Raw genomic sequence first — 25,439 nt, 5'->3', positions numbered from 1 at the left:
CCTTTTATCCACAGAAAACAAACCAATGATTTAGAGAATTTTCTCCTGCACTGGGAAATGTAGACTCTTATAGTGTGCTATATGTATTTTTAAAAAAAGCTTTTTTATTTTTTGGTACTTTTCCATAGTAAACCCTTGTGGTGCCAGGAGCTTTGACAGGTGTGTGGTGGTTCTGTTTCTACCTTTGGTTGAGTCTTAAAGCTGATAATGTGCATGTTTGAGAGAGGTTTCCACTGACCTGTAAACATAGAAGCTTGTTATTGTAACCAGCAGTGAACTTTATGAGTCCTGCAAGATCAAGAAATGCAAGAAAGCGTTTTAGAGAGCTGTATGTTGGATCCTTAGTGTGTAACTTACCTCTCCACACAAATATGAAAATATATGTCATACATTTTGCATCTGTTAGAGCATTTCTGTCCCAGCATTCAGTTGCTGTTCTTGAAATTCAAAAGCTTGAAGTTTTAAGACTTAATCTTAAAGTATTTAAATCTTAAAGTATGAGTCAATCATATTGAAGTCACCAAGGTGACTTGTACTCAGTGTGAACAGTAGCAGTAGTGCTCCCCAGTCAGGAAATTTTGTTTTGTAAGACTCAAATTCTTACTCTTATGCATCCCTATAAATCAGGAGTGACTTCAATTAAGTAAAGAGAATTATGTTTATGAAAACAGCCATGAGAGGAGAAGACGATCCACTTTAATTACCTTTGAAACAATTAAATGCTTGAAATGGGTTTTTTTGGCTATGTGTGCTCTAATAGGATTTTAAATTGTCAGAATGATTTAACATCACTGCTTTTATTATGCAGAGGATTTTTTTAATGGTGCACTTTTTTGTTAGTGCCATATGTTCTTCCTAATAGATGTCGTACTTCAGGAAGGCTGGACATTCCTGGACTCCTTTGTCCTTCAGGCTACCTCCCATGTTTCTCAAACAGGCTCCTAAAGAGGCCAAAATCTGCCCTCTGGAAACCCAAGGTAGCTGTTCTGAATTGAAAAGTCTATCATTTCATGATTGCTGTGTATAAGGCCTCCAACCATTACATCACCTGCAAGTCCTTTTCTGTTCACAAACAGCAGATCCAGTGGGGCACCTTCCCTGGCTGGCTCGCTCACTTGCTGTGTCCAGGAGGTTATATTCCATGTGCACAAGGAACCTTCTGGACTGTTTCCTTCCTACTGTATTGTATCTCCAGCAGGCATCTGGTAAGTTGAAATCCCCCATGGCAACAAGGGCTAGCAATTGTGAAGTTTCTCACAGCTGCAATAAGTCTTTGGAAAGGTGTTAGTAAGAAGGGATAATTCGGGTTGAATTATACCATAGGGCTGTTGGAAACATTAATCCATGGTACTGCAGTAGTATGAATAAATTGCTACTCAAGCTGGGGCCAGTATGTTGGTATTAATTCTTCCTGCCCATATTTTAAATTGTCTAAATTTTGTACTTGTGAACTGGAATACCTGAAGGTATCAGCAGAGAACCTGAGGGACCCTTAGCACCCCAAAGCCAGGGAACATTGGTACTGCAGTGGCCCCTCTGCCCCACCTTGGGTGCACAGCCTCATGAGCAAGACCAGCCATGGGAGGAACCTGAAAGATACTTTCCAGAACAGTATTCATGTAGACAGTAAGGAAAAAGTAGGCCTTTACTTGTACTCTACTCTGTCAGGCAGATCTAAGTGAAGTCAGAAAAAGTTATAAAGTGGCTTTTCAAGACACTATCAAATCAGTCATTGCTGCCTTTTGCAGTCCATAGCTACTGAATTGAATTTACTCTGCTACAGTCAGCTTTTTTATCAAGGTGTCTTCAGGAAAAAGTATGGGTCAAGCTTTGGCTGAGATAGACCGAGTGGTTCTTTAGATATTGGAACACTAGTGAGAAACATACATCTCCCTAGGAATGAGAAATATATTACCCTTCTGAAACAGTGACAAATTTTTGACAGGATTTGTGTAAGATCTGTTTCTCAGTGTTTTTAGTGACCCTGATCTATCACGTCCCATCCATTGTGTCTGCAGAAGTGGATGGTCACAAGCATCATGGGGAACTGAGGAATTTGCTGTTGAGAGAAATTTTTTTGTCACATTTTAATGAACACTCGTAGTATCACTATGTCCTGTCTTAAATCTTTTAGAACTAATAGGGATATAGTCCATGGCTGATAGAGGATGTACTTTTTTCTCCTTACTCCCCCATTAATAATAATAATAACCTGTCAGCATGAGGCGTTTCAGAATTTCAGTTCCATTTCCTTTTAGATTTTTCCAAGCCTGTGGTTTCATATTTGAAGCCATTTTTTCAACTCTGAACTTCCACAATGTACCTGATTAGCTGTATCTGTGATGGAAAGTAAAACAAAAGAATTATGAAGGGATGTATATTAAATTTTTCAGTGATTCTATCACTAATCCTTTAAAATTGTGGGGTTGTACTTGGATGAGGATGTAATGGATCTAAGATGCTTAATGCCACAATAGAAAGCAAAACCACCAACAACAAAAAATGTAGTGCTGGTGGATAACAAGCTGTCCATGAGCTGGCAGTGTGCCCTCATATCCTCATATCCATATCTCCCTTCTTGCTTGGAACGGCTACGATCTAGTGGTGCTGTAATTCAGTGGCTTTTCTTCAGGATGTGGCTGGTGAGGCCTGAGCTGTCTGATCCAAAATGGACTGACCCAGGTGAGTGGATTTGCCATCAACGACACAGAGGTTTGCATATTCAAAACAAAGAAATAGGAAGTACAGGTTTCTAGGCTGATTTTTGAAGAATAATTCCAATGGGTAGAAGAAAAAATGTCTTGGATAGCTGAGGAGACACAACCAGTACTTTTGTCTGCTATGTCTTCTGTCTGTAAGTATTTCACAGTAGTTAACTACATCTTAGTGATTCATAAAGCTGAACTCCAAAAAGGAAATTGCACAAGTTCTCAACAGCTTAACATAAGAATTTTCAAATCTTATTGCATTTATGGGTAAAAACCCTGGGAGCTGGGGAAAAAGCCATTGGCATTATATGAACTTAAACTTATACTCCACCAAGTCTTCATGAAACCTGCTACAACACTAACTTTGTTTACACCTTCAGGCATCTTAGTGGCAGTTTCCAGTTTCACCATCGGATTGGAGGGCAATATCCTTAACAATATTAATCTTGGCTCTTAAATACGGAGGGATATATATATCTCTTCAGCATCTGAAGTGTGAATGGAAGGAAAACTGAACAAAGAAAAGTGGACAACATGTTCCCATGAGAATGTCTTTTCAGACTTTCAAAGAACAGAAACTTGAGTCTTAGCATTTTCTAAATGCCTATATTTGGTGCTGGATTATTTTACTGACTTTTTTTACTCACTACCCCAAAATGGCAGGTGTAAAATATAAGTTCTGAATTCCTATGGTGAATTAGTGAGTGTTTCACACTTTCCCATGAGTCCTCAACTGAGCATCTGTGTGATGAGGGTTCAGCTTGCCTGCAGCATCTTGCCAGAGACCCAGCACAGCTTGGCCAGCTCCAAGGTGGAGTCCATGGGAATGCAGTGATGTGCCAGCACCATGCTCACACAAGCTCATGAAGCTACCCTAAAACACAGTGTCTTCGGATGAAGCCTGGCAGGTGTTCAGACAACTTGAGTACAGGTAGGACAAATACAGAGCTTTAAAAAAAATTGCACAGGTGTGTTTGAAAGTTACATTCATCTTCAAGTCCAGGTGGATTTTACTTCACTTGCTTATAAAACTTTTATCTGGTGAATATAGAGTTTGGATGCAGCTGTTATTCAAGAAAGGCCTTTTTTATTATGACAAATCAAGACACATTAGGAATAAGGATAAGGTAATAATCAGATAAGGATATCTGTATCCATGGTTTGTATTGTTTGGTTGCTCTACTTGTTATGTGATCTGTACCCTGAAATCCAAACTTGCTTCTTCCTTCATATCAGGCCCCATCTATTATAAAGCAGCACATTCCCACTCCTTTTCAAGCTCTTGCTGACAGTTACAGGAATAGTTCAGAGCTGCTCTGAGCAAAGGAGGCTTTTCTGAAGGAGTCTCTTTCTGTGGGAAGTTTCGGCAGGAACTGAAGGCAGAATGTCCTTGTGTAGCTGCCCAGGATAAAGGGAGGGGTGTTGCTCTGCCAAACACGTACAGTAATTCATGCAAAAAAATTATCACACGGATATTTTTGAAAACGTATGAAAAATATATGTGCAATATGTCACCTTTCCAGGCGTGGTGCCAATGTGCTGAGGAGTTCTGGGCTTTTGTCTTCTGCAGAACATCATAAATTAGAACAGGAAAGGCAAATCAGAAAAAGGGAATAGGGAGTGAAAATAAGGGGGGGGGAGGCTATTATTTTTGTCCTCTTAATTTTACACATGTTCCTGTTCATAAAACCAAGGGCCTGTATTTTTTTCTCTCAAGGCTGCACTTGGTGTGGAGTTATGTGATCAGGCACTTGGCTGAGGATTCACCTACCTGCAGCTGAATTGAGTTTTCCTTCGTGTTGACTTTAATCTACTTGCAGTCATGGTACATGTTATTCACACCCTGACTACTGTGCCAGGTCTTGGCATGCTCTGCATGTGGGAGAATTCAGCTGGAGATGGTGCTCGTGTGGCTGATTTTCACAGTCTGGGCTTTTTTTGTTCTTCTGCAGGAGCATGCAACAGGTGGCGTGGGATGCAGCAACTTGCTCAGAGATTTTTGAAGTGAATACCTGCAGCAAGCATGGTATGTGCTAATGAAGGTATGTGCTAATGAAGGTTGCCCAGCCCTTTTGCAGTACAGAAGATTCTAAAGTTTCTATAAACCGTGTCCAGTGTCTTCGACTTTCATAGAAGGTGTTTGATATTTAACTGGAAGCCCCTGGGTTTACAGAAAAGCTACAGTTCCTTCTCCTGTGTATTCCTGGTAACTGGGTTATGAACTATTACAAGTTGCTCTTTCTCTTCCACGTTCTTGTATTCCCCAAGAAAATAATGGTATCTAGCCTAATTAATATATGAATATGAGACACTCTGAAGAACTAAAACTTATTTTAGTCAAAGTAGCAGCAGTAACTGCCCATGCTGCATAAAGCACGCAGCACAGAACCAGACCAGCAATCCCAGTTTGAGGGGAGCTGCTGGGCTTTCATCCCACCCACATGCTGCTGGCCCAGCACTTGTGCTTCCACCAGTCTGACACCTGCGAGGTCCTCCAGTGGCAGTGACACTGGAACTGAAGGAAATAACTGAGGCAATATAATTGTGATATTATTATCTGATTCATAATTTCTCACTTTAAAAACATCACTGAATTATAAATGGAGAGGCAATGGATTTGTCACCATGCCCTCTAAACTGCTAGATTTATAGTTGCCCACTGAACCTTAATTCTTCCCCAGCATTTCTGATCCCATCTCTACCTCCACAGTGGTGTCCTGTGTTTGTGGTGCTACTTGCAGTAGAGAAGTTGCACATAGAATCAGATAGATGGAAGATTTCTTGGGCCTCTCTAATTCTGGCATGTGCTAACTTTCAATTGGGTGACTTTGCTGCGTCCTTTAATGTAGCTATTTTTGTGTATGTGTGTATAAATTAAAAATAGCTCCATAGAAATAACTTTAAAACCCTGGAGTATTTAATAGCAAGCAATTCCTTTCTATAAAAAATTTATAACAACTTATAAAATGTAATCAACAGAGAATTGTGCCCCCGCTTTTGAATTCTTTAGGTGGTTTTAAAAATAATATTTTAAGGATGTTGGAAATGGCAGCATGAAGTGTTTCTTTCCTGTTGAATAGCTACTAAAATATATGAGTCCAACTGTATTAAAAATATGAAAAGCCTACCACTGTTACTTATACTTGAGCTGTGTGAAAGCACCTTCGTTTGATGGGATAATTGCATTGATGTATAAAAACATAATTTATTTTACTGAGATTAAAAGATTAAACACCAAAGTTCTTCAAAATGAGGTCCTATAATGATGTACTGTTTAACTATGCCTACAGTCAGAGGCGCTCATCTCAAGCCTGTTCATGCGAAATGCTAAATATTAGGGTTTTATCTCACCTTTATTTGGTGTTACTTTTTATTTTCAGCAAGTATTAAACACTAGTAAAGGCCCAATATAAAGCAGCTGTAAAGAAATATTTTTGAAGAGACATTTAAACATCTGTAAATTGTAAAAGGATGGTAGATTGTGGAATACTGTTTAAAATGCTGTTTAGATAGGAGAAAAAAATACCAAATCTGTTGCAACCAGATAAAATTTGATTTAAAGCACTTTACATAATCACTGGAGATGGGAAATATGTCAGCTGTTTTTACTAGTCTTAATTAAATTAGAATATATTTCCTCAACCACTACTTTTTTAGGAACATTATGGATGAAGGTTTTTTGAGAGATCAAAAGGTTGAAGATACTATCCAGTTTTAATTTCTTAATAATGAAGCTTAAAAGTGTTTCCCAGAATGAAAATAGGCATTAAAAATATTTGGGATCCAAGGCAAAATAAATAATTTTTTTGTTAAAATCTCTTTATTAGTCTCACATGTCCCAAGAGCATCATCTTTGTCAGACAGAGCAGTTGGGTAGAACAAATCCTGGCATTACATTCCCGAGTCTTTGTGGAGAGCGCCAGGGTAAATCTCTAGCTGTAGAAGAGATCCCCACACTGTGGTGTTTGATTATCTGGTGTGCTGCAAAAATTATATTAGTGCTATGCTTAAACAAGATAACAGAATAAAACTGTAATATAAGGTGAAACGTAGATAACTAACACAAATTCTCTTCCACAAGACAATATTTTATTTCCCTTTACACACACAACTTTCTTGTTTTCATAACATGAGTATTTGTAAATAAGAAATTGCCATGAATGAATGCTGCTTACTGTAGAGCAAAACAAGCCTCAAAGTTCAGAACTAGATTTAAGTAGAGCTTGTTGGTGGTTAGTGTGAGGCGTGGTTTGGATAATATTCCTTGTGCAGCTGAACTTTGCAGGGTTTCTGGCATTCTTGTCCTGCCACCTCTTGCTGCCTTAGTTCTGTGAGCTCTAGGAATGATTTACATGCTGTGTATATCTGAGATGGGTTAGTAAAATCTGTTCAGCACTGTTGATCCATGAAGGGTTCTGAAGAAATGCTTTGTTTGAGGGCATAAACGAGCAGTTTCCCCTTAAAAACAGATTTCTAAAGGCTGTTTCAACCTGAGCGTGTGATGAACAGGCTCCTACCAACCCTCTACTGGCTGCACCACTTCATGGTGCATCAATGTGAACGTGCTGCTGACTAGTCCTTCTCCCAGGAGCATGAATGGGACTCTGCCATAATTCTTACAAGGAAATTCTTGTAAGTTCTGTATTTTCATTAAACTGTTACACTGTAATATACGTATCTGATTATACTGGTCCTCCCAAAAAAATACCCCAAAAGTATGATAGAACAGGCTTTTCTGTTATTTTCTTTCATTTCTTCTGTTAGCTTGTAGACAGCAAAGGCTTCTTCCATCTCACATTCCAGCAGATTGGTATCTTATCATCAATATCAGCAAGACCAGGATTGTGCCACAGCTGCCCTTGGCCCTCATTATCAGCCAAAAATAACATCAGCACAGTCTAATGATGTCAAGATTATTGCAGGGTATAATGCCATATGTTCTGTTGGGAAATTGATGCTGTGACTCTCGATAAGAATGGTTATAATACCTATTTGGATGGTGCTGCTGGTGGTTCCACAGTAGGGAAGTGCTGATCTGAGTCCTTCAGAAGTCACGGGTGAGTATGTAACTAGCTTAGCACTGTTGGGATGTTGGTTTGCATTTAGAAATCTCCTGATCAAATGCAAAACTGGTATGAGTGTTTGTAAGTACAATATAGGCCAGTTCCCCATGGGCATCATCACAAAACCAAATCACACTGGCAGAGATGGTACAGCTCACAGTCTTTGTTGAGAATAAGATGTCCATATATCAGGAGGGAAGCTGAAAAAACCTACGTGTTTCTTATAAATATAAGAAAATAATCATTGTCATTATTTTTAAGTATTCTGCTGCTCTGAAAAGATGTAAGTAGAGAGAATGTATTCAACAGCCTGCACTTCCTTAACAATTAGCAGAGACTGGCTGTTAGTTTGTGTCTCTCAAAGAAGATTATATATCTGGGCTGTTCTTCCAGCATAGTACCTGAGTTCTGCAAAACTGTTCAGTGTGGACAAACAGGGATTATAGTCTGACTTGGAATAAATCTTTTTGAGTGCTTGTTTTCAATGTACAGTGCTTGGAAAAGTAGGAAAGTAAACCCTTTTTTCTACTTGCCAGGCATGTTCACTGCATGCTTCCTTTCTGCACAGAGGAGAGACTTTTGTTATTGCTCTTCAAACCACTGCTATTTATACCAGCTAGCACCTTTCCAACAGCACATGGAAGCCTGTCGTTTGTTCAGAAGCTGCTTGCCATCCCTCATGTTGAAAGCTGAGAGAAAAAGGAAGAAAGCATGAGCATTTTGAATCAGAAAGTATTTAAAGAATATTATCTCATAGTGCTAGTATATCTTTGCTACCATCCCTCTCCTGGGTTATTTTAGTGGCTGTGTCTAGCCCTCTACTTGCTGTGCCACGTTTTTATGGTTTATCATAATCATAAAAATGTGTCTATTGCCTCCATCCAGAATTTGGCAGGTATATTTATACATATATCCTTATAGCAGCCTCCCAGTACCTAAAGGGTCCTACGGGGAAGCTGCAGAGGGCCTGTTACAGGTCAGGGAGTGATAGGACAAGGGGTGATGGATTTAAACTAAAAAGCCAGTAGATTTAAGTTATATATAAGGAATAAATCCATCTCTGTGAGGGTGGGGAGGCCTGGAGAAGCTATGGTCGCCCCTGGATCCCTGGTAGGGTTCAAGGCCAGGTTGGATGAGGCTTTGGGCACCCTGGGCAAGTGGCAAATATCCTCGTCCATGGCAGGGGCATGGGACTGGGTGGACTTTGAGGTCCCTTCCAACCCAAGCTCTTCTATGATATTCAGAGATGATAAAACCAGAAAGCCTAAAACCAGAAGAGAGTTTCTGTTATATACTGTAAAAGCCATCTTTATTATGTTGTGATAAGAATTTCTCATGCAACAGGACCTTCTGGGAGCTGTGGTTTGCCATTTATGCAGCCTCAAATCTAAGCCAGACCCCTCTGAGCTTTCCCAGATGAGAGCAGTCTTTGGGTTGGGTAAGGCAGCAAGTTGAGTGCAGCAAAAAGTCCTCCTGGCTTCTGAGAGGAACACTCAATAAGCTTTAGATTTGTATTTTCCCTCACTTTCCTGCATTCTTCAGTTCTGTCTAGTTTCAGAATCTATTATAAAACCATTGAGAAAAACAGGGAATGATTTTCTTTCTGACCAAGTATTAAAAATATCAGCCCAATCACTTGTGTTTCACAAATAATGATCTTTCCAAGGAGTTAGAAAAACTAAATCTAAAAAACATCTTCTGAGTTGCGTCTCTTCATGCAGTGATTAGCTGAAATGGGCTCTTTGTACACCCAGTCTTAGGAGGAATGTCAGAAGGAGGGGAAAGAAGCTAGATAAAGCAGGTCAAGTAGATTAGAAAAGTCTTCCTGGGTTTCATTTGTTAACTCTGTATAATTCTTGTAGGAACTGTATTAATGAAAGGCAGGAACTTTCTGACCTAGCAGAGATGTGTAATAGAGAAATGAATAACCAGGAGACCCTCTGGGACCCTACTCTCAGCTGTGATAAATTAGTGTAACTGTCAAAGTTGTGCTAAATTATAATGTCTGAGGATCTGCTCTTTATACTTTGCTTACTTGGTGCAGCTAAACTTAATCCTTTTTAAGTAACAAAGAAGCAACTTATTGCTTAAATGGAGAGTAATTTTTATATGTGTATTTCCCCCCCTCTGTAAGCAATTATATCCAAAGTCACAAAACAGAACATGTTAGAAATTAGTAAATTCAGAGAGAGGAAAAATACCTAGTTAGCAATTGTTCTCTGTTCCAACTACTGTACAAAAGGAAACATTACAGATGTGATGCAGCTGAGGGCCATAAAATCCCCAAACCAGGATGCTGACCTGAGATCCATCAGGCTTAGTGCTGCATAAATTCTCAAAAATTACTTGTGGGAAATGATCCTTCTAGGTATAAAGTTTTAATTGCAGCCATATTACTGGTACAGGATGAGATGAAGTTAAGGATACTGCACCAGGATCACTATATCCACAGTTGTATTTCTAAAGCTGCCAGATTTTTAATAGATGCCCATCTGCAAACACAAGTTACAGAGTTACTATGCACAAATTCATGGCTTGCTTCCAAGGCAGATTACTTCTCTCAGCATTTGTATCTTTCTTCTCCTATAATGTAAGAACAAAGCATTAATCATGCAGCTATCAATATTTAATGATTATGCAGTTAATACCTGCAAAGCACTTGTGAGATAGGAAGTGCTCTGCAAATCTAAATGCAGGATATTTACTACTTACATTACCTTGGTTGCATTCGGAAGGGCTGAGAACCAGCTCATGTTGTCTGGAAAGGCAAGTACCTGATACTTCTGCTATGGGGTATAAAATATCAGCTCCATACTCCCTGAGCTCTATGACAGTCTTCTTATTTCTTTCAACCTGCTTTAGAAGTTTGCAATATAGAAGCATTTGTATGGTAATGAGTATACACCTCAAGCCTCAAAATATACTAATTAGGTTAAAACCAGGATTGGGAACATTTGGTCAGCTAATTAAAATGTCATAATTGGTGCTGCAGATACCATTGTTACCTCATGCAGTTATATAAACGAAGATTTACTGTCTAATGAGGGACTGAGGAAAGAGGGTTGTTGTAGAAAAAGAAAGATGTAAATCAAGCACAGGCTTTCTCTGCATCTTAGCATTGCTAAAATAAACAGTATGATCCTGTTTAAGTGACACTTTCATTAACTACCTCCATTTTAGTGAAGAGATTCTTTTGGATGGGCTAGCAAGAGTTATATGGTAACTGTAAATGTTTGAAGATTGTGTATGCAAGTACCCCACTGAGTCTGGCCATCAGCAATCACTGGGTGAGGTGAACTCAAAAGGAATGTGTTTATCCCAAATCTCTCTTGCTGCTTTTACTTTCTGTATCTGTTTGTTATGGGAACTGTTCAGGTTTAACTTTGAGATGAAACATATAAAAAGTTGTTTCCTTAGGTGTTATTTTTGTCAACATAATTCTTAGTTGCCTGCTGCCATATAGCACTTTTCTCAGCCACTAGAAAATTTGGGGAGAAAATATCCAATTCATAAATTCTGGGAGAAAGGTTATTCAGTAGGATCTGAGATTTTGCCATCCAGAAGTCTCCATGTTCTCCTTTACAAACCCATGTTGGCTTTAATTTATTTGGGTCTGAAATTTGCTGGGTGACATAATTTCCTTGTTGTTCACAGACACATAACAACAACTTTCTCTCCAAGGTCTTTCTCTGACCACCAGCTTGGGATAGAAGAGAAAAAACTGTCAGGCACCTCAACACAGGCAGGTGACCGTTCTACTGAAGGTAATGGGGGAAGAATAACACCCCAAATCAAGCAGTGCTCTCTACCATAGTGTTTTGAATACAGGATGCTGTCTTGTTGGGCCAAGGGCTGATGTCAATTGGTTATAATTATCTTCAGGCTCTTCTCCATGCTCAGAACTCAGTGCTCTAGGTGTAGGAGGCAAAACAATTACCAAGAATGCAGGAGGCTGCTATTTAAATCTATTTACATAATTTTGCTATGTTTTTCTTAAAATATTTCCCTGGGATTGAAGATCTCTTTCCTGGGTTGGCCATTGCTACAGCTATCTTGTGAATTTTACTGGAGAGTCAGCTTTCAAGGTGAAAGCAAAGGACCTCCTCCACAGCAGCAGTGGGCTGGTGGAGGCAAGAACCATTCCCTGGAGGCAACTGAGTGTGGAGGAGCACGGCCCTTCCCTGGGTGGGAGCAATGCCAGCCCACGTCCTTCTGCATCAGCATCTCCCCCATCCAACCTGAGTGTTCCTTCTGCTATAAAACCATTTCCTCCTCGACTAGGACAACTTTGAAAAATGTCTGTGATTTTTGACAAGTCAGGGCCCTGTGGGAAAGACGATCTGTTGTGTCATTACATTGACACAGGGAAGAAAGGAATTGAGCATCAATAACAAGGTGTGTGGCACAATGAACCAATTAACAATTCAAAAACCCCAATAACTCTCTCTTGGATTTCTACCCAAACTTATGAATAATTTGTCACATCTTTTGAACATCAAACTGCATGACCAGGGCTGTGTACCCTGTTGTGTTGCCTGATAGAGGGAAGCAGCCATGTGCTAGGCAATGCCCGTGTTTTGAGACTTTACTCCTGATGACTCTGCTTCATTCAGTGATACTATTTTCAAAAAGGTTTTTGCTATGACTTTCAGCAGAGTGTACTTCTGAACCAGCACTCATCAAAAAGTGCATTTTATACGGGAAATTGTTCTGTTGTAAGCTGACATTGTCCAAAAAGTAAAATTAGGAGATTTTGGGTAAGGAAGAAGAGAAAAAATCCTCCCTTTTGTTCATTGGTGACTGTGCAGTTATGGGACAAAGGAGGACACATTTGGGATTCAATTCAGGCTCAGGGTTAGAAACACTCTTTTCTAATCAGAAGCATACAGGTGAGAGACATGCTTTGTGTCTTTTATGCCTACCATCAGAACAGATTCAGGTGCATGCATAATGCATGAGACAAGTACCAGAACTGATGCAGAATAATCCATAAAATATGAAGCTGGTGTTATGAATAATTAAAGCACAAACACACTCAGAAACACCTGCATGCAGCTAATAGGATGGGTTGGACTCGGCCTGTAAGAGTCATAGAAATGTAAAATTGAAACTGTCCCTCCTCCCACTCAGGGGGGGTACCCAGGGCTGTGTGCTGAGCAGGCTGCGAGGCAGAGCTGCTGGGGCACCCCTGGACTGGGGAGAGGGTGGGCACTGTGACTTCCCTCTGCTACAGCTGCCAGGAGGCCATGATATCTATTTTCTTCAGAGAGAAATTACCGGCGTGTTTCCTTGTTATAATATTGAAAAGGCTGAACTTTCAGTCTCTCAAGTAAGTAAATACCAGTTTTGTTTAGAGACAGTGAAGAAAGATGAAATATTCAGCTTTTATCAATAATGTACCCTCTAAGTAACAGTGCCCACATCGACACATAATCTGTGACAAACCTTCACAGATCCCCTGATGCATCTGAGTGAAGCTCAAGGTTTTTTTAAGTTGCAGGAGATGAATAACTTCTGAAGTTCCCTGCAGAGTGAAAGAAGGGTGAGAACTGAGCCAACAGTATCAGCAGAAGAGAAGGTCATATAAATTATTACTGCTTGTACAGCTTGAACGCTAACCCACTCACGTGGTGGTAGGTTCTTATCTAATACTTTTATGATCTCAGTGGAAATCTTGGGTCTGTTATGCTAGTCACTGATCACAGACCGGAGGAAAACATTGTAAAAAGTTTGTTTTACACAGAGGGGAGAAATGTTTGGACCTTTTCTGAAGTTAAGTTGCAACTTTTTTTTAAATTGGGCATAGCTAGAGAAAATATAAAGATTTGTAGCAGAGGTTGACTGCACTTCCACCTGAGTCAAGGAGAAAAAAAGTTCTGTCATTTTAGGTAGCTTCCGAAATGTATTTTAATTTACATCTGTGCCAGAGTGATTTGAATGTGGCAGAAAATAGTCTCTGGGCTGCAGATTATTTTTTTTGTGTCTGTGCACATGTCAAACTGCAATATACTGGTTTTTATACTGCTGCTTTTTATGGAGTTCTAGCTGTGTGCACAGCAATCTTAGATCTTTGTTATTTAAAATATCTTCTTTGGTTTGATGTGTTGGGTCCAAAGGAAAGTCTGGCTGTACTCTTATTTCATGGAGCGAGACTACGTATTACTGGAAAAACACATAGTTTTAAAGCTTACAAAATCACAATGCTCTTGCTGGATCACACAGAGAGCGTGGGCTGAGTGCTCAAGGGATTAGGTGGATATGGTATAGATGAAACAAGAGTAGCTGGACCCATGGGTCTCTGTGTCTGAATCAACTAAAGAGACAAAGCTCCAAGAGTCCAACGAAAACAGTCTTTACAGTGACAATTTGGATGGCATATGTGTTTACAAGATGGACAGTTTTCCTGTGGTTCCAAAACCATGAATCAATTTCTAGTTTTGCCATAAAGTCTCTGCCGAATGCTGTTGCATCTGCTTACATTCTCTGTTCTCAATTAATTGAAGATCTGCAGCGAGTTCCTGTTTAAATTAGGCTATAGGCATTAGACAGAAAGAAGTAATTTTTCAGTTAATTCTAGAACTAGGACAACAGCCCCTTTGGAAAATACTGCCTTTATGAAAACACTACTCAAATGAGCCTGACAAAGCACAAAATGATTGTGTGTGATTCTCCAGATTATTTTAGCACTTTATTTTGCAGAACCAAAAGTTCTGAAATACTCTGTGACTTGTCAGGCATCAGCAAATCACCATTTGTGCTTATCTCTTGAGGTTAGACAAAATGCTGAACTATTTTAGCATTATTTGTTGCTAGAAAATAGCCAGTGACTCTTTATTCCCTTGCATCCAGAAGCCATTAGGGCTTGCAATACATTCTCCACAGACCTGTCTTTAATAAGACAGATCTTCAGAGCTGAACAAAGCCTTCAGATACCATCAACTATTCTGCTTAAAAAAAAAAAAGCAAAGCCCAACGATTACCCTAAACCACCCTGTATATTACCACGGAAACTATCTCTAATACCTTGATTTTTCATTTCAGTCTCATTGCTCTCAGTGTTCTTCATAACCATGGCACTCTTCCTTCCCTCCACCAGAAAGTGCTGCAGTGGCACTGGGGCACGGTCATCCAACATCTTTCCCACTGACAGATTAAGGTCTGTGTTTGCTTTTTAAGCCCTTCACTGTTTTTCAAATTATTATGTTAGGGAGAAAAAAATCCTGGTAGTTCTGACTTCCTGAGAGTGAGGAACAAATTTTAGAGGGTAGGTTCAGGATTCCTTTGCCCTGACATCTTTTGGCTTCAGGCTGCTAGAAAAGTGTTCCTTCATCACAGACCACCACAGATTTCATAGACTTCCTGTGAAATGAACTGGCAGGTAAGATGTTCTTCACATAAAGCCTACATGTTGTGGTAACAGTTGCGTGTGTGCTTCTTATAATAGGCAGTAATTGAATGTAAACAGAATTAGAGATAATTGCTGTCATCCAGTCACAGTAAATGACTCCACGCAGGTACGTATCTTGGCAAGAATAAGGTTGTTAAAATTCATTTTTCTAAAACTACTTTAGGCTTTAAGTTTGTTTTTAATTATGGCTTTACATCAATTTCAAGAACTTTTCACTTCAAAACGGCTTTTGGAAGGACCAAAGTGTACTGACGAATTCTGCTGCGGTAATTGCTGTCTGCATACAGCAGCTATTAGAGGGACTGATAAACTAAGCATGTTTGTGAATTGTTTTGTCCTCTTTCTATAAGGAATTGAAAAATGACATGTCACAGTCCTGTGACCTCTGAGAATGTATCTGTGTGCAGAGAAAAAACATGCTTGTTTTACCTTTCACAGCCACACCTTTTGCAACATCCACACTATCAGGCTGATCATACAGCTGATGGAGACTCTAATGATCTCATTCACATTATGTCATTTATAGGGAGTGACCTCAAAGCCACTGGATGTATCTCCTATTAACGTCTCAGATATAATAGATGAGTTTCTTGGCGAGTCATTTTGTTTGAAGGACCCACAAACCTGCTGCAGTAGGAATCTTGTGTAATGTATAGGCTCCTGTACAGTGTTCTGATACTTAAACTGTGCACGGGGTTCCAAAAGGGACCTTGCCAAATCATTAAATGGATCTTGTGGAACACTGAATTTTAATTGCTCTGGGGATACTGAGAGAGAATAGCATTGATTGACTAACTTTATATAAGTTTATTAAGAGTTGTTAATCTAATGTCTAATTATGGGGCTTTATTTTACTTTTTGTAAAATATCTCTGTGATATCATTAATGATATTTTAAATGTGCCTTTTCTAATGAATTTCATGCACCAAAAGGAAATTAAAAACATTACCTTGGACTGAGATGTTTTCTCTCCAGAGCAAATTTTTCAAACATGGTGATTTCAGGCAGATAAATTCAGGGCTACCCACAAAGCAAGTGATGGTGAGATACAGAAGACCTGAAAGGAGGGAGCCAAGGCAGTCTGTGGCAAAAGTGAAGCTATATTGAGGAGAGGTAGGATTAGGTATCTTTGTGCAGTATGGGTTCTTTTTGTCTGTTGTAAGCCTTTCCTCATAAAAATCCCTTTGCAGATGAAGGCAGCTTAGGGAGATCTAGAATAAAGAACAGAGGTTAAAATAGAACAGGCGTGGAGTCACGTTGTGGTGGGATGCTCTCCTGAGAGTGAGATGGCAAGTGAGAGAGATCCAGAAGTACTTTGAAAGAACAGCATCCTGGCAAAACTACCTACTGTCCTGCAGAACCTCCACTGTACAGACAGGGTTTTTGATCACAGACATCGAAGCAACGTTCCTAGGCAGAAAACTTGGTCCCTTGCTTACTTAATAAAAGTTGATTAAAGCTTGTGCTGCAAGGATAGCGATAATGTCATGAGAGAAAAGATGTTATTTACTTCATATCAGCATCCTGGAGAAATAGGCAAGATGTGAAAAATACAAGGATAGTTTCCACCATCTGCAAAAGCGGTGGAAAAAAGCTGATAATTAGCAGAGTGCATCCTGAGCTGGGTACATCTGTGTGCATTTGTATTAAATGTTCTAAAAGACTATTTCAATAAAATGCTTCAAATTACTGCCTATTTTTATGGTCCACAAGTCTCAACAAACACCCAGGAGAGTAAATGTTTTTCAAAACAAAGGTACCATACTCACTTAGAATGGATTTCGTTTTTGTAGGAAGAGAGGAGCTTAGTAGCACTAATTTCATCTATGGAATTGATAGCACTTAGGAAGTTTTAATTGTAGACTGCAAAATTCCCCTTAGGTCCTGTCTCTGTTACTCTTGGATACAGCATCACAGGGTCCTGGTCTGCTCCAAGCAGCGTGAAGATGATTCGGCCAGTTTAGCATATATCATGTTTCTCCTGAAACAAGAAAAGGGAAAAAACCCAACACTCTGGGCTCTAAAATAGTCATGGCATAAAATCAATTTTGCAAATGTCAAGACATTGGACTGAAATTTTCCAGGGAGTCCAAGAGCATCAGCAGCTCTAATGCCATTGAAAACCCACGCTGTATACTCTGGACATAGTACAGAAACAGAAGCTCTGTACAATCAGCTCCCCTGGCAATGTGGATATCCTTTGGAGAGAAGTCTTTGAACGAGGTCAACCTTGGCATGGGCTGGCAGAGAGGGGAATTCACATCTTGCCAAAGTGATGTTTTTTTTTTTTTCTGTGCCCTTCTGGATGGTGCTGGGTGTATGAGGGGTATTGCCGCTTGCTGTCCATCTGGGTGTAGCTGCAGTTGCAGTCTACCATTCAGGCAGTGAGGTAGCATTACATGTAGTGAGAAAGATGTACTCTACCCCTTTAAAGCATCCTGGGCAAATATGCAGGACAAATGTGAAAATACTTCATGAAAAGAACAGCTTTTATCCTTCAGCTGACATGCACCAATGTTCCTTCGAAGCACTTGAGCGGAAGGAGGACGTGCATGTGCACAGTCTGCCTTTAAGAGTTTGATCGAGCAGGAGCCTCTTCGCTGAGACACTGCCTGTCTTCCCTTCTGTAGCATTGAAAACGTGACCTCAGCAAAACTAAGGGATTCTCTTTTTCTCAAAAATGTATATTTCTATGTGCAAAATTATGTATGTGCATACTCACATATATGCACATGCAAAATCAGTGGTTTGCTTTGTTTGGGTTTTGTCCTGAAATTAGTCACAAAATGATGCTGATGCTTTGAAGTTTTGTGTTATCACAGCTCGAGTGTTTCCAGCTTCTCCTTAAACAAGGTTCCTACCTCTGGCTGCATCATCTGGGATGTGATGTGGGAGAGAACAAAGACACGCTTGAATAATGTGCTTGCTTTAATTTGTGTACTAAATAGTTGTATTTCTCCTCTACCTCCTGAGCACCTGGGGATTTGAGAAATGAGCTTCTATACTTTGCAGGCACATCTCTATATACTAATTAACAATGTAGGCTTGTTCAAATTCTTCAAGCCTTTAAGTTGCACTAAACCAAAACCAGAATGGCACTTTAATTATATTTAAAACATACAGAAATCTCAAGGAGTGTTTGGTAGCCTTTGATGATACTTCATTGATTACTGCTGAGAAAGTAAAATCGCAAACAGCTAGAAAATAAAGTTTTAGGCTTGTGTTGCAATTAATCTTAAGCATCACTCTGATAAGTGCCATGTTAGCTCCATACATGAGAATATTCCTGAAAGAAGTGCTATTTTTTCCATTTTTTTTAATTTTCTTAACTTTTTTTCTCATTTCTTAGGAAAAGAAGCCAGAATTCTGAATTCAGTGAAATACACCCGCTGAGGTTGATTGTGCGTCTCTGTGAGCGCCGGTTGACTCAGGTTCCTGTTTATTAGCAAATCAGATACTTGGATGTGTCCCAAAGATACATTTTAGGCAATTTGTTTAGTGATTTCATGAAGAAATTCTGTTTACGTAGATTCTTAGTGTACCTCCTCCCTCACAAGGGCTGGGCCTTAATTCCACAGTTATTTGTACCAAAAAGAAAAATATATTTAAGAACAATATATATTCTGCCTCCATTCACACAGGCATAAATGATGTTTTTCTGGAGTTGAAAGTGAATTTAAAAGTGTGGTGGGATTAATGTTCCTGATGTAATTGTTGTAATGAACAGGTAGAAGAGCAGAATGTGTCTGTGATGTCTTCACAAAGGTGATGTACAATGTGTGTGTGCACATGTGCATTTAAAGACAAGAATGTTGTCATATTATTTTGTATCTAAACCTGTAATAATTTCATCCAATCTCCATTGCTTTTTTTAAATATATTTAGGAAATAAATGCCCCTGAAATCATTAACATGAAGAATGCCCCTCTTATTGAAGTTTGCATTACCATGGCTTCCTCTTCCTTACTTAATCTGTTCTGAAGCTAATTTTCTTTTAAAAAAATTCTGCTATAGGGTAAGATCCTATATGCATTGCTGAGTGATGAAGAGGTAAAATTGCTGTTTGTGTCTAGTGAATGTTTTATAAAAGATGTTAAGTGTAATGAGCAAAGGCAGAGTACAGTGGTAGCTGTAGTGTAAAAATATTTGCAAATGATATAACTGTCAAATTAATTAAATTCAGTATGGTATAAATTAAGGCATAGTTGTATGCCAAAGGAGTTCAGGCATTGAGCGGTTTGGTTGTACCTAGTATATCCAACTGCTGTCAAGGTACTATTTCAGCATAAAGAGCATTATTTGCGTCTGTTGTAAACTCTGTGAGGTTAACAGACCTGTAATTCTGTTCCTGAGAATTTTGTTTAAGCTGTCAACACGAGCAAAATCTACCATCTTCCCTTCATAACAAAACTTTTCTGGATCTTAAGCCTGTGTAAATGAGAGTAAATCCATGGAGGCCAAGGAAGGAGAGTTGGATGTGAGGAATGTGGACACAGATCGTTTCTGTTATCAGCTTTAGGTCCCTGCTTTTACAGGAGTGCTTGGTGCATCTGACTGTTAACAAATTTTTCAAGCTCCATCCTAAGCCATTTGTGCTTTTCACTGTCTTTATTTTAAAGCTGTACCATCCTGCTGGTTACAAACCTATTCCAAGTGTCCAATCTAAATGGCTAGATTATAGTCTTCTGTTCCTATGCCAGTATTTTCTGCTGGCTGCTATCACCTTCTTAGCCTTCACTTTGCCAGCTTTGCTATTCATGTACCTTTGAAACTCCTTTCTTGTGGTTGCCACAGATGATCTCTTCTGTAGCTGTAACAATTGGGTATAATAATTCTTGATGTCAAAAGCATCAGTACTGATCCGATGATGCTGTACTATCTACTTGGCCTGATTATTGTGATTTGTAACACTATCCCATGGCTTTTTGAATGATTGATTTTGTTAATAGTCTGGGCATATCTGTGTATTGCATAATCCTTCCTTGTGAAGAATATCAGCCCAGTGATACGTGCATCAGCACAGGCAAATCACAAACCAGTTTTTTCTGGATAGGAAACTCAGTGTTTTACTACAGTAAGAATTACATCAGCAGAGCTAGAGAGGATCTGGTTTTAGAAGCTGACATCTGTTTGACTAAAATGAAACAAAGTCTTTTGTGTGTTTTCCTGTTCTTCATTGCTAATAAAATTGTTAATATTCTAAGGGAGGCTTGAGAGGATTACTCTGTGAAAATGAGAGGTGAGAATGGGGAGAATTAACAGCAATGGCAAGATCATTCATTATTGACAATGTTGTTTTGGAAGGTCAAAGGATTTCTGTTCTCTCTGACTGGAGGAGATGGCTGTCAGGCTGCACCTCGAAAGGTTTTCTTTCAGAGGTCTGGTGTTTCATGACTTGGAATGCATGTCAGTTGAGTTGTCTAATACACAGGATAAAATTTGAGTACACAGTTCTGTAGTGTTCCCAGATGTTTATAACTTACTTAATTTGAACAGGGCAACAGATTAACTATTTGCGAAGCACATGAAAGTCACTAAGAACTTTAGAAATCAACATACATACACCAGAACAATGGGCCTTTGAACCTGTTTAACTGCCTACTATATCCAGAAGGCAGCAGATGTCCCTTCTCACCTTCACTTAACTTTTTAAGTCAAAAAAAGTAAAAAAAGATATTGGTTAAAGGGTTAGTGTCTGACTGCCCAGATTTGTGGCAAATACTGCCTTAAATTACTTTTTGTCAGCTCTTTTGTAAAATAATTTTGCAAAGACTTAACCTTCCAGGTAAAAAAAGGTAAGAGTTTTAAGGGAAGTTGGATCAAGATAAAGCCAAGGGAAAGGTTTCTAAAAGATACAAAGTCTCTCACATCTCAGTATGACTAAATCTTCTTAATCAGGGAGAATTAAAATTCCTGTTTTCTATTCAGGACAAATATTAAATGGCAAACACTGCCCTTACCTGGGCACAGCCACATGCTGCTGAAAATCAGTGATGCTCTTTACTTTCCAATAACCTTTTTAATTTCTGAAACTTGCTTGTTCTAAACTGATGAGCTGGTCGTTCTTTTTGCTTTATTGCTACTTATTGCTGATTCTTTGCTTGACTTGTGGATTTTATTGTTCAGTTTCATTTATAGTATGAATTACAAGAGTCTTTACCTAGGGCTTAAATCAATATTTTAACAGATTTTCTTGTACAGAATTAGCTTGTTTTTCAAGGCAAGTGTTTTACACTTGCTAACGATGAGGGAGTTGGAAGTATGTTCGAGCCATACGGTTATTTTCAAACCTGTACCCAAGTCCTCACCATGCTCCACCGAAGAGTGGGCACAACTGTGCTCTTCAAAGGTAACACCATAAGAGTTATTCCCCTGGTAACAGTAGACTTACAAGAGTGGATTTTGCTTCTTCGTGCTATAAAGAACATGTTTGCTCCCCTTATCCCTTCCTCAGCTGAGTGATTTGTCTCCACAGAGAAGCACCTGCAGCAACCGTGTGAATTTGAGTCCTGTGGCTCTTAGAGGGGCTGTTGCTTAACAAAGAATATATTTTAAGTATTTTCAAGCTCACTCTGACTTTTAGTTATGGAATCATAACCCACATCCCAAAAGCAGAGCCTCCTTTGCTATCCTTGGGCATGCTGAGCAATACCTCTTTCCAAGACTTACCAGGTAGAGTTAGTTAGTTAAACACATCGTGCTAGTGGGACCAGGACTGCAAAAGATGAAATGCTTTGACAGGCAGTACTGTTCCCTGGGGGCACAATGGCTGCAGGCAGAGGGAGGAACTGTGGCCAGTGCTTACCCCCAGTGGTTGCAGCATTTGCCAAGCGTGTATGAATTTGGATTATCTGATGTGAGGTCTGGATTGAGATCTTTGGGTTAGTGATAGTAATGCTGATGGCTGTAGTTTCTCAGTTTTAGCTTTTTGTAAATAAGGCTACTTAGGTTAAAGGATAAAACAAGGTTTCCAAGGAACGTCTGTGAGTGTAGGACTTGGCTCTAATTTAACACTGTGGTTCTGTTCACACTCTGTATGATATTTGTTGCCTGCTATTGGCAATTTTGGAAAGTTTCCAACCAGCATAAGCACAAAGGGATCAGGAGGCTCCTCCGATGTTTGCAGAAGCTGATTCCATTGCAGGAGGTAGCTGAGGGCCCTGCTGGAGGCCGTGGTGGGATGATTATGGATTGCAAAGTCTGATCTGTCTGTTTTCAGCACCAACAACAGACCCTGCCTGATGACCTTTTCTTGTTTCTATGACAGAATTTAAAACAAAAGAAAAGAAATGCAAGGATGCTGTCTGGCATAAGGAATAAACCAGCAGAAAAGGTGGTCCTTTTCCTGTCTCTGCCACTGGAGACTGCTGTCCCTCCCTGAGTAAGTGAGATTTTTCTCTCTCTGCTTTCTATTCCTTCCTGATATTCGGGTCTTTAACAGGCAGGATCATGGGAGCAGGGATGGTGTGTGCTTCTATACTGGAGGCCCTGTAAAACCTGCATTTGAATTTTGCACTGAAACAGCACACATGAGAATAATGCACTCCCCTGTATTTGTTTGGAAACTGAAACGTAAGTCAGTAAAGCTACAGCAGTCATTAAACTGGAACATAAATATAGAATTAAACATTTCTATTTCTCAGAAATTAACCAGGCAAAAGATATTGTTCTATTTGGAGTATGTGGTTTAGAATGCACAAGTTGTGGTTGACAAAATGTAGACTTTTAAAGGTAGTTGAATATTTCAACAAAACCTCTAAATTAGAGCTATATACATTTAAATGGAACTTGCTTATCTTCTCTTTCATGGTCTGGTGAACTTCATAGCCTGACATTTCTTTTTAAATAGTGAACTGTGGCTGGCAAAAGCATAGTGCTGCCATGAATAAAAACTGCTGTTGTTCCCCAATGAGATTTTGTTGTGAGGAAGCTCTGAAAGGTAAAGCTTAGGGAAGGACAGAGGGAGGAAATGATTGCAGAACTAAGGTTGTCTGTCAGCCATTATAAGTAGCAGAAACATCACCTTCAATACTACTAAAAGAATTTCCTGCTTAATGGTTTATTATTTTATTGTTCTTTGATTATTATTGCTGCAGGGTTTGTGGGTGTAACAAATCCCCTGGGTGAGGTATGTTACAGAAGTGGCTCACCTATATTCCTGAAGCAGCAGCTGTCCACTTGTACTGTGTAATTCACAACTGAGCCCTGCCGACTCACACTTTGAACAATCTCTCTTTTTGACTAGTCTGTAAACCACCATTTACCTCGTGCAAACTGACACACAGGCAGCCAGATGTGAATCTGCCAGAGTCACTAGAAAGGAAAAAAAAAATCTCTTTGTGATTTGGATTCATGGGGAAATGAATTCAAGAATATTATTATTTAAAAGACTTGGAGTAGTTTGGTGATTAGGATTCTAGCTTTGATCAGCAAATATTCCCTTGACTTGTGCTCCTTTCAGCCTTCTGAAATTTAAAGCATGATTACAACCCCAGGGCACCCCAAGGGCCACGGTTCAGCCTGAAGCCTTCGGGCTGACCCTGCGGGAGTTCAGCCCTGGGGATCGCTGGGGCTCTGCTCAGCTGCACACACACGTGAGGCAAAGGCTACAACTCAGGTCTCCCCTATGCACATTTGGATTTTCATTAAGGAAATAATTAGACAGTAACTGATTTGAACGTCTTGATTTGGCCAAAGCAGATTTTACCAGTATAATGCCCAGCAGAAACCACAGATAGTCTGTTGCATGCACTGGGAGATGAGTGGTGGTAAACGCCTGCTGGAAGTTCCTAAAGGAAATAGAAATATTTGCTTTTCTGACCAGATAGATTTTAAATACCTTTTTTGTATCATGTATAAGCTTTCAGGAGAAGAGGCACTGGTTTTGAATCTGAACCTAATACCTGATGTAGAGAGAAGAGGTATGGAAAGATGTTTTTACAGAAATTGAGAGTTGCCAGGTGGATTCTGCTGTCAGTTGTGTTCTATTGCAAGAGCTCTGAGCTACTGATTTTATATACCTGAAGTTTCTGAGAGAGGAAATCTAAAAAGATTTTATATAAAGTCTCTGTTCCCTGTGAGTTACAAAAGCAGAAAAAGTCCTCCAAAGAAAAATATTATTTCTATGCTGTTGTTTGCTTTGAGCTGTCTGGAAGTAAAAGAGATTTCAAAAAGAAGGCTCTGAAAGAACCAGCTACACCCCTTCAAACTGTCTGTAGTTGTTGGAACAGCACAAGGGGGCAGAAAGGCACTAAAACCCCAGCAAAACAGCACCAGTGTTCAGAAGAGCCTGCCAGGTTGGTTGGAAGTGCCAACACACTCCGTGTGAATGGACACATGGACGCCACTCATCCTTGCAGCACCATCTGATGGGGGATGGATGATGTCACCACAGGACAATCAGTTTAGGAACAACAATTTTTCCAGTTGACAGAAGGACATTTGATGCTCTTCTACACAATCATGCATCTCATCTAAAGGTATGTGCCTAAAGTTGATATCAAGAGCAGAATTTTCTTCAGTGACTGAAAAATTCAGGCAGGGTGTTGACATTGCAGGGTGGAGTGTGGGGAACCTCGTCTCTCAGTGTGAGCAGGCTGGGGCAGAACAGGCAGTGTGGATGTATGGGTGTGCCCTTGGAGCAGCAGGTTGTAGCAGGAGACAGAGACTGTAATGCAATTGAGATGCCAAATGAATAGGTGGCATCTAACTGAAAACTGGATTTAGAGCTGGAGCTGACTATGCTGTGTTGATTTTTATGGTGTGGTGGGTTTTTTGAGCTATCAAGCAGGTTTTTGAGCAGTAGAGCTGATTGTCATGCTGAACTTAATGCATTAGTAGTACTAAGCTGCCACCTCTGAAAAAGACTCTTTTCTACCGTTCTACATGTTGTAACATGTTGGAGACTGGGTGGAATTAGCTGAGATCCTTTTTGATCCCATGTTTTTTCTATTTTCATCACTGGAAATGAGAGTGATTCACTGATTTAGCAAGCAAGCAAAAGTCAATCAGGGATGCTGATATTTTAAGCCTTTAAAAATTATCACTCAAAATCAAGAACATAAATTAAATACACACCTTCTCATTTGGATGGTGTAGAAGGTTCAAAGACATACAAATGCACATCACTTCTCCATGTGGATTTTGTAAGGCTTGAGCATATTTTGCTAGCAAAAGGAAAATTTAGGAATGCAACTGTTTAAGTGATGAATCTGCCTGGGAACTCCATGGGAAGTTGTTTGCATTTAACAGCTTCTATTC

Source organism: Gallinula chloropus, assembly GCF_964237585.1.
Source record: "Gallinula chloropus genome assembly, chromosome: 15".
In the NCBI taxonomy this organism is placed as follows: domain Eukaryota; kingdom Metazoa; phylum Chordata; class Aves; order Gruiformes; family Rallidae; genus Gallinula; species Gallinula chloropus.
Note: the sequence above shows the minus strand (reverse complement) of the source record.